Source organism: Loxodonta africana, chromosome 14 (genome assembly GCF_030014295.1).
Source record: "Loxodonta africana isolate mLoxAfr1 chromosome 14, mLoxAfr1.hap2, whole genome shotgun sequence".
NCBI classification, from domain to species: domain Eukaryota; kingdom Metazoa; phylum Chordata; class Mammalia; order Proboscidea; family Elephantidae; genus Loxodonta; species Loxodonta africana.
In genome coordinates, this window is record NC_087355.1 from 83,349,026 (window position 1) to 83,361,362 (window position 12,337).

The 12,337-nt window shown below is 43.8% G+C and overlaps 1 long non-coding RNA gene across 3 annotated transcripts in view; it reads right to left on the minus strand.

Annotated features, from left to right (window-relative positions):
- The window catches only part of LOC111750089 (uncharacterized), a 50,698-nt gene that overhangs the window by 17,011 nt on the left and 21,350 nt on the right, over positions 1-12,337 (minus strand). For 2 of the 3 annotated variants that reach the window (XR_010317836.1, XR_010317835.1), the window contains exon 1: positions 1-12,337. This exon is cut by the window's right edge and continues 21,350 nt beyond it. This is a non-coding gene — a long non-coding RNA (uncharacterized LOC111750089). The other variant, XR_002785259.2, reaches the window with a different exon arrangement.

A 12,337-nucleotide genomic window follows, 5' to 3' on the forward strand; every position in this document is an offset into this window, starting at 1 on the left:
CTTCCCTCCTTATTGTTTCCCACGTAGAAATCTTGATTAGAGACAGGAAAATTGCTGCTGGGTAATGAAGATCCTCAAGTAAAGAACAGAGAACGAATCTGGGCAAAGGGAAGAGCAAGTTGTCATGAGATACGCACCAGGAAGAAGTATATTGGGATATAATAATTCTCCTTTATATCTTCAAATATATTGTAATTAATTAAATTAAACATATAATTAATTAAACCATCTATGATTGTAAAATACTTTGGTAAGAAAATGGATATTTATTGGTACGCAATTTGGCTATTTAAATGAGGGCATTATTAATCTTATTATCATATAACATTAATGAAGCAGTCAGATTGTGCTCACGAGTTCCATTAGACAGGCTTGCCCCTTGGGAGTTTCTACTCTGATAGACAAATTAGCAAAACCAATGATCACTGACAGACCCATGAAAAAAAGCATTTGAGGCAACCCAGGTGGATGGAGGGAGCACTAGTCCGTGGGTCTGAACTCCTGAATTCTGAGTCTTGTCACTAACACCTTGGCCTCAGTACACTCCATGCATCTCCTCTGTAGCATTTACATGGTTGTAAGTGCTTAATTTTAAAATACCTGTCTCCCTCAGTAAACTAGACAGAGAACAGGAGTTGTGCATACCAATAAATCTATCCCCACTACCTGGCACAGTGCCTGGCTCACGGTGGGCTCAGGAAATATTTGTTGACTACTTTACCAAACTATCCGGAATGTACCGACAAGCTTCTTTGTCTCTCTGCTCCTCAGTTTCTTCATCTATAAGATGGAGTTACACTGTGCTCCTTCAAAAAATCACCTACTTGAGTCCAAATAGTCAACAATTAGATTAAAACATAGGTGAGAATATAAGGAAGCAGGGAAACTAGATTAATGGAAATGGAACAACCATATGAAAACAATGAGAACGTTCATGCATTGTAAAGACTGTGACAAATGTCACTGAACAACTTGTGTAGAAATTGTTGAATGGGAACCTACACTGCTGTGTAAACCATCACCAAAAACACAGTAAAATATTATTAAAAATGGCAAAAAAAAAAAAAAAGATGAAGGGGTTGCTAAACGGTCTCTAAGGGCTCCCTTCACTTGCTCACCCTTTACTCCTCGCGATTGCCTTCTTCCTGGCCTTCATCACCCCTCATCTTTTGCGTCTCTGGGCTGAGGTCTCTGCTTCAGGCCTCGTCAACTCCCACACTGTGGCTAGAGCTCTCTGTAAGTGCTTATCTGACCAAGTTGCCTCCCTACTTAATACTCTTCAAATCCCAGCCTCTGCAGGCTGAAGGCCAAACTCCTTAGCCTGGCAGAGAAGGCTCTTCCACCTCTGCAGTACTCACACTTCACACCTCACGCTTAAGCCATCTTGAACCACTTAAAGTCCCACAGTGCCTCTCCCACTCTGTGGCCTCTCAGCCTTTCTTAATTCTCTCCCAATGGCCTGGCTGTCTTCTGACCTCTCCTTTCCAGTCACCTGAGATCCAGTAACTCCTCTCTTGAGACCTGGCTTCCTTCCGTGCTTCTCTGAAACCTTCCTGACCTCTTTTGCCTTAGGCTATACCTCACGCAGACTGGTTTTCAAGTTGTTCTCCCTCTTGAAGGGTGTGGCTGTCTTTATGCCCTGAGCACTGGGCACTGTGCTTGGCACGCGTAGGTGCTGGGTCCATGTTGAGACAACAACCACTACGAAGACCATTAATAACGCTATAGACTCACAGAGCATGGCACCCACTCCCTACTCAGCCCAACTGCTGGTGCCCGTGCCAAGACTCCCAGGCATCTCTCAGCTGAGATAAAAGCATGTCTACTCTGAGTGCTCAAGTCAAGGCTCTTTTTGGGAAAATTCAAACATGCTAAAAATAAGACAGTTTTTTTTTTTTTTTTTAAAGATTCATAGATTTCATGGTTTTCTGGAGTTGCAAACAACATGTAGCTGGACTTCATGCCAAGTGAAACTGGGCTCTGGGCAGCAATTAGAAACCCAAATCTCCTCTCTCCACTGGCTGGGGGCTGCCTGAGCTAACTGGTTCTGCTTTCTTCTGGACATATGCTCCAGGCTCCCTTTTTGCCAAAAGAGCATCTTTTCTCTCATTCACTTGGGGAAGCACAGTTGTCAAGGACACAAGTTCTGGAACCAAACTGCTTTGCTTCAAATCCCGGCTCTGTCACTGCATGGGATGTTACTTAGCCTCTCAGTGACTCAGTTCCCTCTTCCATAAAATGGGGTTACTGGGGTATTACATGATTTAAAGAGTTAATGTTTGTAACACAGCCACAACAGTACTGGGCACAGGGCAAGTACTGAATAAATATTAGTTGTCGTTATTTCGCACAAGGCCAACATAGACCCCCAGCCCCGACTCTCTGTGGTCTTTCAGCTCAAGCACACACTACTGGCCAGTCCAGTTTGTTAGTGGCCCATTACTGTAAGCCCAAGGGAGAACTCGGCCTGGGCCAGCTCTTCCTTTCAAGACATGTGGACTGACCTTCAGTCCTGCATCTGTTCCTGAGTCAATTAGCTGTGGTCAGCAAGGAAGGGCCACAATCTGTACTGCCCATTCATCACGGCCTGTCAGAGCATAGACTTTAAGGAATGAGGCAGGGTGATGGTATGTGTATGTCTTGTCTAAAATCCCATTCTTCTGTAAACATCCAAACACCTTGAGCTCTAAAGGGGGACAAAGAGTGGCATGGAACATGGTCCTCATTCAAGCACAATGGGGGTCTTCTACTGACTGCTGCCCACATAGACTGTACTGGCACTGGCCTACCTAGTACTTGATTAAATCAGTCGCCATTAAGGATCGCCACCCTCACACTCCCCACATAGTCTCACTGGTTACTATGGATCTCCTTCCCTCGGTAACTGAATCCATCCTGTGTCTTTGAGGAGCTCAGATTTCTGTTCTGGGATTGATCAGCCTGTGAGTAGCACAATGGACCTGAAGCTGGGAATCGCATTCTGCTGGGTTCTGGTTTCAGTTCTGACTCATGCTCACAATATGGCCTTGGAAAAGTCTGCTGACTTTTATCGTTCTATAAACAGGGCTGTCACGAGGAGTAAATAAAAAAAGAAATGTGGAAACATGCTATACATTCTAAATGATCTATTTACATATCTATTAGCATCGCAAATATTAAGACTAACGGATTCTGAACAAGAGGGATAATGGCCGATAACGGGTCTTTGGCCATTGATCCAGCACCCTGCCCCAGTACAGCTCCTATAGTAGCAGGAATTTCGTGTTAAAACAAGATGTCCTGTGCATGGAGAACTCTTTGCAGTTTGTTTGGTTAAGGATGGGGAAAACGGAAGGATGGAGATTGTTGGGAAATTAGGGGGCTATGCCAGGAAAAAGCCAGTTCATGAAGAGACCTTGTATAACTTACCAAAAAAGTGTGGATTTGATCACATGGATGACTGATCCCCTCCCACATGGCTTGAAGAGCTAAAAATGTTTATCCTAATAATTCCACCTTTGGGAATTTATCTAACGGAAAAACTCAAAAGATCAGGAGAGGTGTGTGCCCAAAGATATTTCTTACATTATTTAGGATAATAAAAATTGGAAGCAACCCACAGAGGAATAGTTAAGTACTTATTAAATAAATGTTTGTTGAATGAACAAACTAATGTTTATTGACTATAAAGCAGCCATTAAAACTGAAGTCCAGGTTAACAGTGTGAAAAGAAAATCTCTGAAGAAAGCTGGACAATGAATAAGGAAGACCGAAGGATTGATGCTTTTGAATTACAGTGTTGGTGAAGAACACTGACTATACCATGGGCTGCCAGAAGAACAAACAAATCTGTCTTGGACGAAGTGCAGCCAGAATGCTCCTTAGAAGCAAGGATGGTGAGACTTTGTCTCATGTACTTTGGACATGTTATCAGAGGGGATTAGTCCTGGGAGAAGGAGGTCACGCTTGGTAAAGTAGAGGCTCAGTGAAAGAGAGGAAGACCCTCAACAAGATAGATTGACACAGTGGCTGCAACGATGGGCTCAAGCATAACAATGATTGTGAGGATGGCACAGGACAGGGCAGTGTTTCATTCTGTTGTACAGGATTGCTGTGAGCTGGAACCAACTTGATGGCACCTAACAACAACAACAATATGGGTGAATGCTCTGAGGTGGTCGTCTGTGGTGTGTGCTGCCCCGTTTCCACCGCTTCAATCCTCTTTTATAGCTGCACACTCTGAAGAACCATCTGCTTCCCAATCTCATCCCTGTGCTCCAGGTAGACCCTGAGACACTCAGCACATCCCATTCTCCCTGTACAGGTACTGGGTCAGAAGGGAGTGTGACCCAGTGAGAAGTGCCGAGGGGGTGAGATTGAGGCAGGCATGCAGGGCCGAAGGAGGTCCGCTTCCTGATGCATCTGAAGCTGGGAGGAGGGAGGGCACGAGCCACTGCCTCCATCTTGGTCAACTTGCATAAGTAATTGAGAACAAATCCAGTACAGTGGAAGGCAGAGCCGAGATGGAAAACAGAGGTTTTGGGTCTTGGAGACAAAATTGAAGTCCCAGAGTCAAGTTGTTTCTGAAGCAAGCCATATTTTTCCATTGTTCAGCTAAAACACTCCTTTCTTTTTTGTTGCTAAGATAGCTTGGAGTGAGTCCTTTTGCTTAAGATAGTTCGAGTTGGATCTTCTTTCACTTGCAACCAAAAGTCCCCCAATCTAACAACTTCCCTCATGGAGAGAGATCACAGGTATCAGTGCAAGCGCTGCTCCTGGCATGGGGTCATTGTTGAACAAATATTGGCTTCATTCTCTTCTCTTTCTCCCTCACTGGGATTCCACCTCTTCTTTCTTCCCCCTTCTCTCATTTCTTCATCAAGTTTCCTCCTTCCTTTTGGGCCCTATCCCTACAATCCCCCTTTTCCTTGAAGCACAGGATAAGAAGGCCACCCCTCCTCCCTGTAAAACTCTGGTAGAAGACGTGGTGAGCTCTGCCCTTGAGCTCACCATCGCTGTTCTGCACTTCTTTGAAATCAGACCACATTAATAATAACCTCTCACATTGGTACAATATTTCACTAAGGGCTCGCACATTCATATTCTCATTTAAGTTTAGTAGTGTGCAGTGCCAGGGCAAAGTACACTTACCATCATACCCATTTCTCAGATGAGGACTCAAAGGGACAGAAAGGTGAAATGACTTGAGCGAAGTCACACAATGAGTAAGTGCTGGAACTGAGGCACAAACATAGGTCCCGGTGCCAAACCTAGTGCCCTTCCACTCTCCAGCACAAAGTAGAACATGTACCATGTGCACAACACGAGGTCCTGGGGATACAGTTCAAAGAGCATCTTATGGGTGAGGGAGGGGACAGGGTAAGATGAGAACATGCAAGACTTTAATACACGAGTCTGCTGATGGCTACAAGATAGGTACTAATTGCTGTGGACATTCAGTGGAAAGATTTGGGGAGCTGGATCTGGGGACCAGAGGATTTCTGGATATGGTGGGAACTGAGCTAGGTCTTGAAGGATGGTTAAGGTTTTGACAGCATGGGTGTACAGGGGCTGGAGTTGCTGCTGTGTGCCACTCTGACTCATAGCCACCCCATATGACAGAGCAGAGCTGGGTTTTCTAGGCTGTAGTCTTTACGGGAGCAGATTGCCAGGTCTTTCTCCCACGGAGCCGCTGGTAGGCTCAAACCACCGACCTTTTGGTCAGCAGCCTAGCGCTGAACCATTTTGCCACCAGGGCTCCTTAGAGGCTGGAGCGAGGTTATATACTGCAGTCTCTCCTGGCCTTTAATCTCAGAGGGGTCTAATGGTGGCTAAAGCAGAAATCAACAACGCACACATCCAATGCATACACCTGCGATAGAGGGCCGTGTCTACAGAAACACCTGCAGACAAGGGCGTTTGCTGATCTCAAATCATTGTCCTTTGTTGATTCATTCCATTCAACAATTATTGAGCCCTACTATGTGCCAAGCAACATAGCAGGCACTGAGGATACAACCACATGAGACAGGCCCAGCCAACCTTCACAGAGTCGAGGGAGTGATGGGAAGACAGGTTGTGAACAAGTACCTTCAAGACAGTGTGTAGAGCATCATGATAGCAGAAGCATAAGGGCTACAGAAGCACATGGCAGCGGAGCTTAACCTAGTCTGGGGAATCAACGAAGGCTTCCCAGAAGTGGTGTGTAAATAGAACTTGAAGGGCGAGTCGCAAAAAGTGATACTCGTGATATCTGGTTAGTTATATCTCCTCTGCTCTTTTCAGTGTAAAGAAACCCTGGTGGAGTAGTGGTTAAGAGCTACAGCTGCTAGCCCAAGGGCCGGCAGTTCAAATCTGCCAGGCGCTCCTTGGAAACTCTACGGGGCAGTTCTACTCTGTCCTATAGGGTCACTATGAGTCGGAATCAACTCGACAGCATTGTTTTTTTTTTTTTTTTGTCTTTTCAGTTAGAGCTGCCGGGAGCCCAGGGTCCTCAGGTAGCACACCCCAAGCCCTGAAACCGTCAGACTCACCCTCCTAGAAGGAGCCAGATGTTGCACACACACTTTAATTGTGATCAGAACATTTCAGATGCTTGTCCCGTTTTCTCAGGGTTCCTGCACAGCAATCTAGTAAGTAACCATGTGATGGTGGTAATAACAACAATGATAAAAATAATAGTAGTGTTGTTAGGAGTAAGAAGGGGTAGTGGCTGCTGCTTACTGAGGGCTTGCCTTGTGCCAGGCACTTCCACCTGCTTTAACTTCATTCTCATTTACTCCTCCCACCTGTGAAGAGGGGCGAGCTGTCTCTGCTTCTATTTAAGGTCAATACCTTTGTAAGTGCCCTGGTCCTTCTCCTCTTGCCTATTCAAGGACTGTGCTTTTACCAGTGTCCCCTGAGTCCTGAAATATCTGTCATTCCGTTCTCAGCATGACCTGCACGCCTTCCATTATCTGCTTATCTCGCTGACTTCCTCTCCTCTTACACCTGATCTCTCTCACTCTGCTTCCATTGCAAGGCTCTTCTTGGGTCAGGCCAACTTCATTGCCACCTCAGAGACATGTTCTAGTTATTCCCTCTCCTTAGTATGTTCTTCCTCCAGACTTTGGAATGATTTGCTCCCTCATCTCGTTTAGGTCTATCACAAAATCTTACCTCCTTAAAGATACATACTTGACTTCATTATCTAAAATATACCCTTCCTCACTCTCTTTTTCCTTACTCTGCCTTTTTTTTTTTTTTGGTGTGGCACTCATTGATTGATTTATCAACATATTTAATTTAGCTACTTGAATATAAATTTGCTAGAATGTAAGCTCCACAAGTGCAGGGATTTTGACAGAGTCACCACTATATCCAGAGCCCTTGTGGCGAAGTGGTTAAGACCTTGGCTGCTAACCAAAAGGTCGGCAGTTCAAATCTACCAGCTGCTCCTTGGAAACCCTATGGGGCAGTTCTACTCTGTCCTATAGGGTCACTACAAGTCAGAATTCACTCGATGACAACGGGCTTGGTTTACCACTATATCCTTGAGCCTAAGAATAGTGCCTGGCACACCGAAGTTGCTCTATAAATATTTGTTGAATAAATGCATAAATGCATGAAGGAATGATCTGTGTGGTAGCCCTATGAGTCAGATATTACCCTCATTTAATCAGTGAGGAAGGCGTGGCTTGGAGTTTTCAGCAGCTAGTCTGAGCTCTTTTAGTCTGAGCTCTGTAACTAGCTAATGGTTCTGCCTTCCAGCATTTCTAGATTTCTAGGATTTCCCAAGTCTATCTGATTCTGGTGCAAAAGGTTAACACACTCAGCTGCTAATTAAAAGATTGGTGGTTTGAATGTGTCAGAAGAAAGGCTTGGAGATCTAATTCTGAAAAAGCAGCCATTGAAAACCCTATGGACCACAGTTCTACTCTGACACACATGGGGTTCCATGAGTCAGATTCAACTTGATGACATTTTTTTTCTTTTTTTTTAATGCAATTCTATTAGACCTGGACTAAGAGTTAGGAAATCTGGCTTCCTATCCTGGCTATGAGGAAAATTTTCTGCATGACCTTGGGCAAATTACTTGAGTTTTCTAATCCTGTAAACAAAAGCCAAAGTTTTCTAAAATCTCCAAGGTCCTTACCAGCTCTACTGTTACTTAAATAGAAAAGAACTCACAGTTATAAGTTAATCATTGTTGTATTTGCTTCCTGCCTTGGGACAAAGAATGCATAAGAGAATAGTTAAGGTGTAGATGTGTAACTCCATGGTCTCACAGTCACCCGGCTAAGTCTACACCAACCTTTCTGGTCCCCGGCAGGGAACCAGGTAACTCCTGTACTTTCTAGGCAGCTGGTGCCCTTGTTCTTGAAAGTTCTCTTATCTTGGGCAAAACATTTAGTCTCCCTAGGTATTAATCAGTGTTGCAAAGGTTTAGTGGGATAAAATACCTAAGACAGTTGAAATTGCTTATGGTTTTGTATGTTTTGATGATTGCTCTATGTAGCTCTTACATTGAAAATACGGAAAATATTGCCTAACAGTGGAAATACAATAAATATAGGATTTATGTATTTTATCTGGGAAAGAAATTAGATAGATGTGCAATCTTATACAGACTCATTAAAGGCAGCAAGAATATAACCTTGAATGTGTCTCATAAAATCAGCATAGCTTTTGCAGGCCAAGGGTAAACAAAAAGACCAAGTGGCAAGTACCATGACAGATGCTGTGGATATATTATCCCATTTAACGCTCAATAAATATTGTTGGCACAACAAACCCCTGTTCTCTATGGTCAACTACTCAGGTATACCTGATGTTCATCTTTTTATTGGTATGTTCTTAAGAAAAAAGGCTATTTTTTTGGGGGGGGTGTAATCCATACTGAAGGCTGAAGTCTTTGATCTTGCTTTTTAATTGCACTTTAGATGAGGTTTATAGAACAAACTAGCTTCTCATTAAACAATTAGGGCACATATTGTTTTATGACGTTGGTTAACAAGCCCACGTGTCAACACTCTCCCTTCTCGACTTTGGGTTCCCAGGCACCAGCTTCCCTGGCCTCTCCTGCCTTCTAGTCCTTGCCCCTGGGCTACTGTGCCCCTTTAGTCTTATTTTGTTTTATGGGCCTGTCTAATCTTTGGCTGAAGGGTGAATCTCAGGAGTGACTTCATTGCTGAGCTAAAAGGGTGTCCAGGGGCCATACTCTCAGGGTTTCTCCAGTCTCTGTCAGGCCAATAAGTCTGGTCTTTTTTTGTTCTACATTTTTTTCTCCAGGACCCTCTATTGTGATCCCTGTCAGAGCAGTCAGTGATGGTAGCTGGGCACCATCTAGTTGTGCTGGACTCAGTCTGGTGGAGGCTGTAGTAGTTGTGGTCCATTAGTCCTTTGGACTAATCTTTCCCTTGTATCTTTGGTGTCATCATTCTCCCTTGTTCCCGACGGGGTGAGACCAGTGGAGTATCTTAGATGGCTGCTCACAAGCTTTTAAGACCCCGGACGTGGTGTACCTTGTCAGGGGGGACATAGGGATCTCTCATGCATTGCTGGCAGGAAAGCTAGCTGACACAGCCATTCTGGAGAACAATCCGGCCAGTTCTCAGCCAAATTCCAATCACACATCTTTTGATCTGGGTATGTATCATGGAGAGATTTGTTCATTGCAGTGTTGTTTATGAAAGCCAGGAGCTGAGATAGGCAGCAGTGTGCTGGAGCTTCCATGGATGGTTTGTGAGAGCCAACTGTTAAATTTTCAGGAACTTGGACAGCCAGTTACTAAACTCAGCCGTTATTAAAAATTGAATTATATAAACTTACAATTAAATAGTTTAAAGACAAAAGAAATACCCAAAAGTCATCACTTCCTGATTATTTTTCTCTATTTTACCATTATCTATGCTCTTGAGGTTAGTGACACCTACCATGTTTGTCTGGTAGAATACTGTATAATGGTGTACTGCCACTGCTCATCTCTTCCAAACTCTGTTCAGTTATATCACGTTGGTATCTTGAAATAGCCAAAAACCCCACTGCTGTCAAGTCGATTCTGACTCCTGGCGACCCTATAGGATAGAGGAGAACTGCCCCATAGGGTTTCCAAGGAGTGGCTGGTGGATTCGAACTGCTGACCTTTTGGTTAGTAGCCCTAGTTCTTAACACTACCCCGCCAGGATTTCCTGAAATAACCTGTGATGGGAATAATTACACCATGGAAATCAGCAAACACTATATACCAGGGCTTCTTTTTTTTTTTTTTTTTACCTTGAGAGTTAATTGCTAAACATTTACCGCTTCACCGGAGATAGGTATTAACTCTTCTTCACCAATGAGAAAATAAGGGTCAGGCAAGTTATGAAACTTGTCAAAATTCATACAACTTGCACATACTGGAAATTGGGATCAGACCCAGGTCTGTCCCAGACCTTGTTCTTTACTTGGATAAAAACTACAAGTGAGTTCTAACATTTAAACTGTAAAATTCTGTTTTTACCTTACCACTACCATGGTACTTGTATTGTTTGATAAAAAAACAAAACAAACCAAACAAACAAAAGCCACAAAAAACTATTGGCTGCCAGCACCTGGGTACAATGTGAAATCGAGAAAAGCACAGCATTTAGATCCACCTGTTTACCAATCGAGCTTCGTGAACGCCTTGTGTGAGAGCTACCCTGAAACACAGGTGCCGCTGCTTCCAGCATGCATGAAAAATAAATGAGCTCGGCTTTCAAATTCGTGTTGTTAGGCTGTACAAACCAATCATTAAACATGACAGCTAAGATATTTTAGCTGTTTAATTTCCAAGATTTGCTAACAAATAATGCTATTGGTACACTGGAGGCCTTGAGCCCGTCTCTACCCATGTCAGAAACTTGTGTGTGTGTTTACACTGAAGTTACTTCCTAAATTTTCCTTGGAGGGTGACTTGAAATTTAGCCATATATTCTTCTCATTGCCAAATATTTTCTCATGCATTCAGTTCATCACTAACAAACATTTATAAAGCACCTCCTATGTACAAGATACCATGGAAACAAAGATGAATAAAATATGCCCTTCGGAAGCTAACAGTCCAGCATTTTAAGTATATAACTCTAGTAAGACCCATACAAAGGCTATAGAAATAACTTAACTCATCCTTTAAACTGAACAGTGTTGGGTCTCTTTGGCCAAGGAAATGGTAACTTGGGTCCTGTACCAAAGAAATAAGGATAGAACCGTCTAGCCTGAATGAGATTACTCTCGTAGAGATTACACTGTTGATCAATTAAGCAAGGGAATGGATACCAGAAGACCCTGATACAAGTTCTGGCTCTGTTGCTTCTTTATTGTGTGACCTTGAGCTAGAACTGAAAACTTCCACCTGGGATTCAAACTTTTCATCTTATGTATTGGTTAAAGCAAGGGCTAGGTTGTTTTAACAAAGTAACCCCAGAATACAGCGGCTTCAGGAAGACAGAAGTTTATTTCTCTGTCTGAGAATAGCCTGGCTGATGTAGGCCAGCAGGGTAACTCAGCGCTATGAGATCATACTCGAACACAAGTCCCTTCCACATTGCTGCTCAGACATGCCCTAAGGTGTGGTCTTGTTTGTGTGGTTGAAGCTGGGTTGCAGGCATGCCTCTGTTCAGGGTGCAGGAAGTTGCATGCATTACTTCTGTTATATTCTATTGATTAGATGGCCCTGCCTGGCTGGAAGGAGACTGGAAAATGTAGTCTCTGGTTGGGGTCTTTAGGATCAAAAAAACGAGAGGAAGGACTTTGAGGGAGGAGTCACTTTGTCTACTTAGTTGTTGAGCGCTTCCTTGGCTGTGGACAATTACGTTAGACACAGCATTCCTCTCACTTTGTATTCACACTCATTGGTCCACCTATATGGCTCATACTCAAGACTTCCTGGTCTCTGCCCTTCCAATCTTGTCTTTTTAGGCCCCTGAGCACCAAGCCATTTGCTACCGCCTAAGAGCACTTAACCACTATGCCACCAGGGTTTCCTATTTATCCACACTTCAGGTCCTTTATCTCTTGATGTAAGATGAACTGATAGGAAAACTGCCGACTGGCAGGATTTTGCTTGATCACTGTCCTTACGTTTGTGTGAGCTGTTGTGTTACAGCAGTGCATTTTCAGCCAGCGCAAACATACTGAGTCAACCCACCTGGAGGCCTCATTGTTTCTCTTCCTCTGCTGGTTGGTTGTGGGGAACCTGCACTCCGCCAACACACACATGCTGTGAAGCAATAGGAATAATTTGAGTGAGAGATGTTGAAGCAACAGAGGTAGTCATCCAAGGAAACCTGGGTCACCTGTTCAAGCAACCTGCTTGTGCCCCCTGGACCTGTTCCCAAATGTATGGTTTCCACTG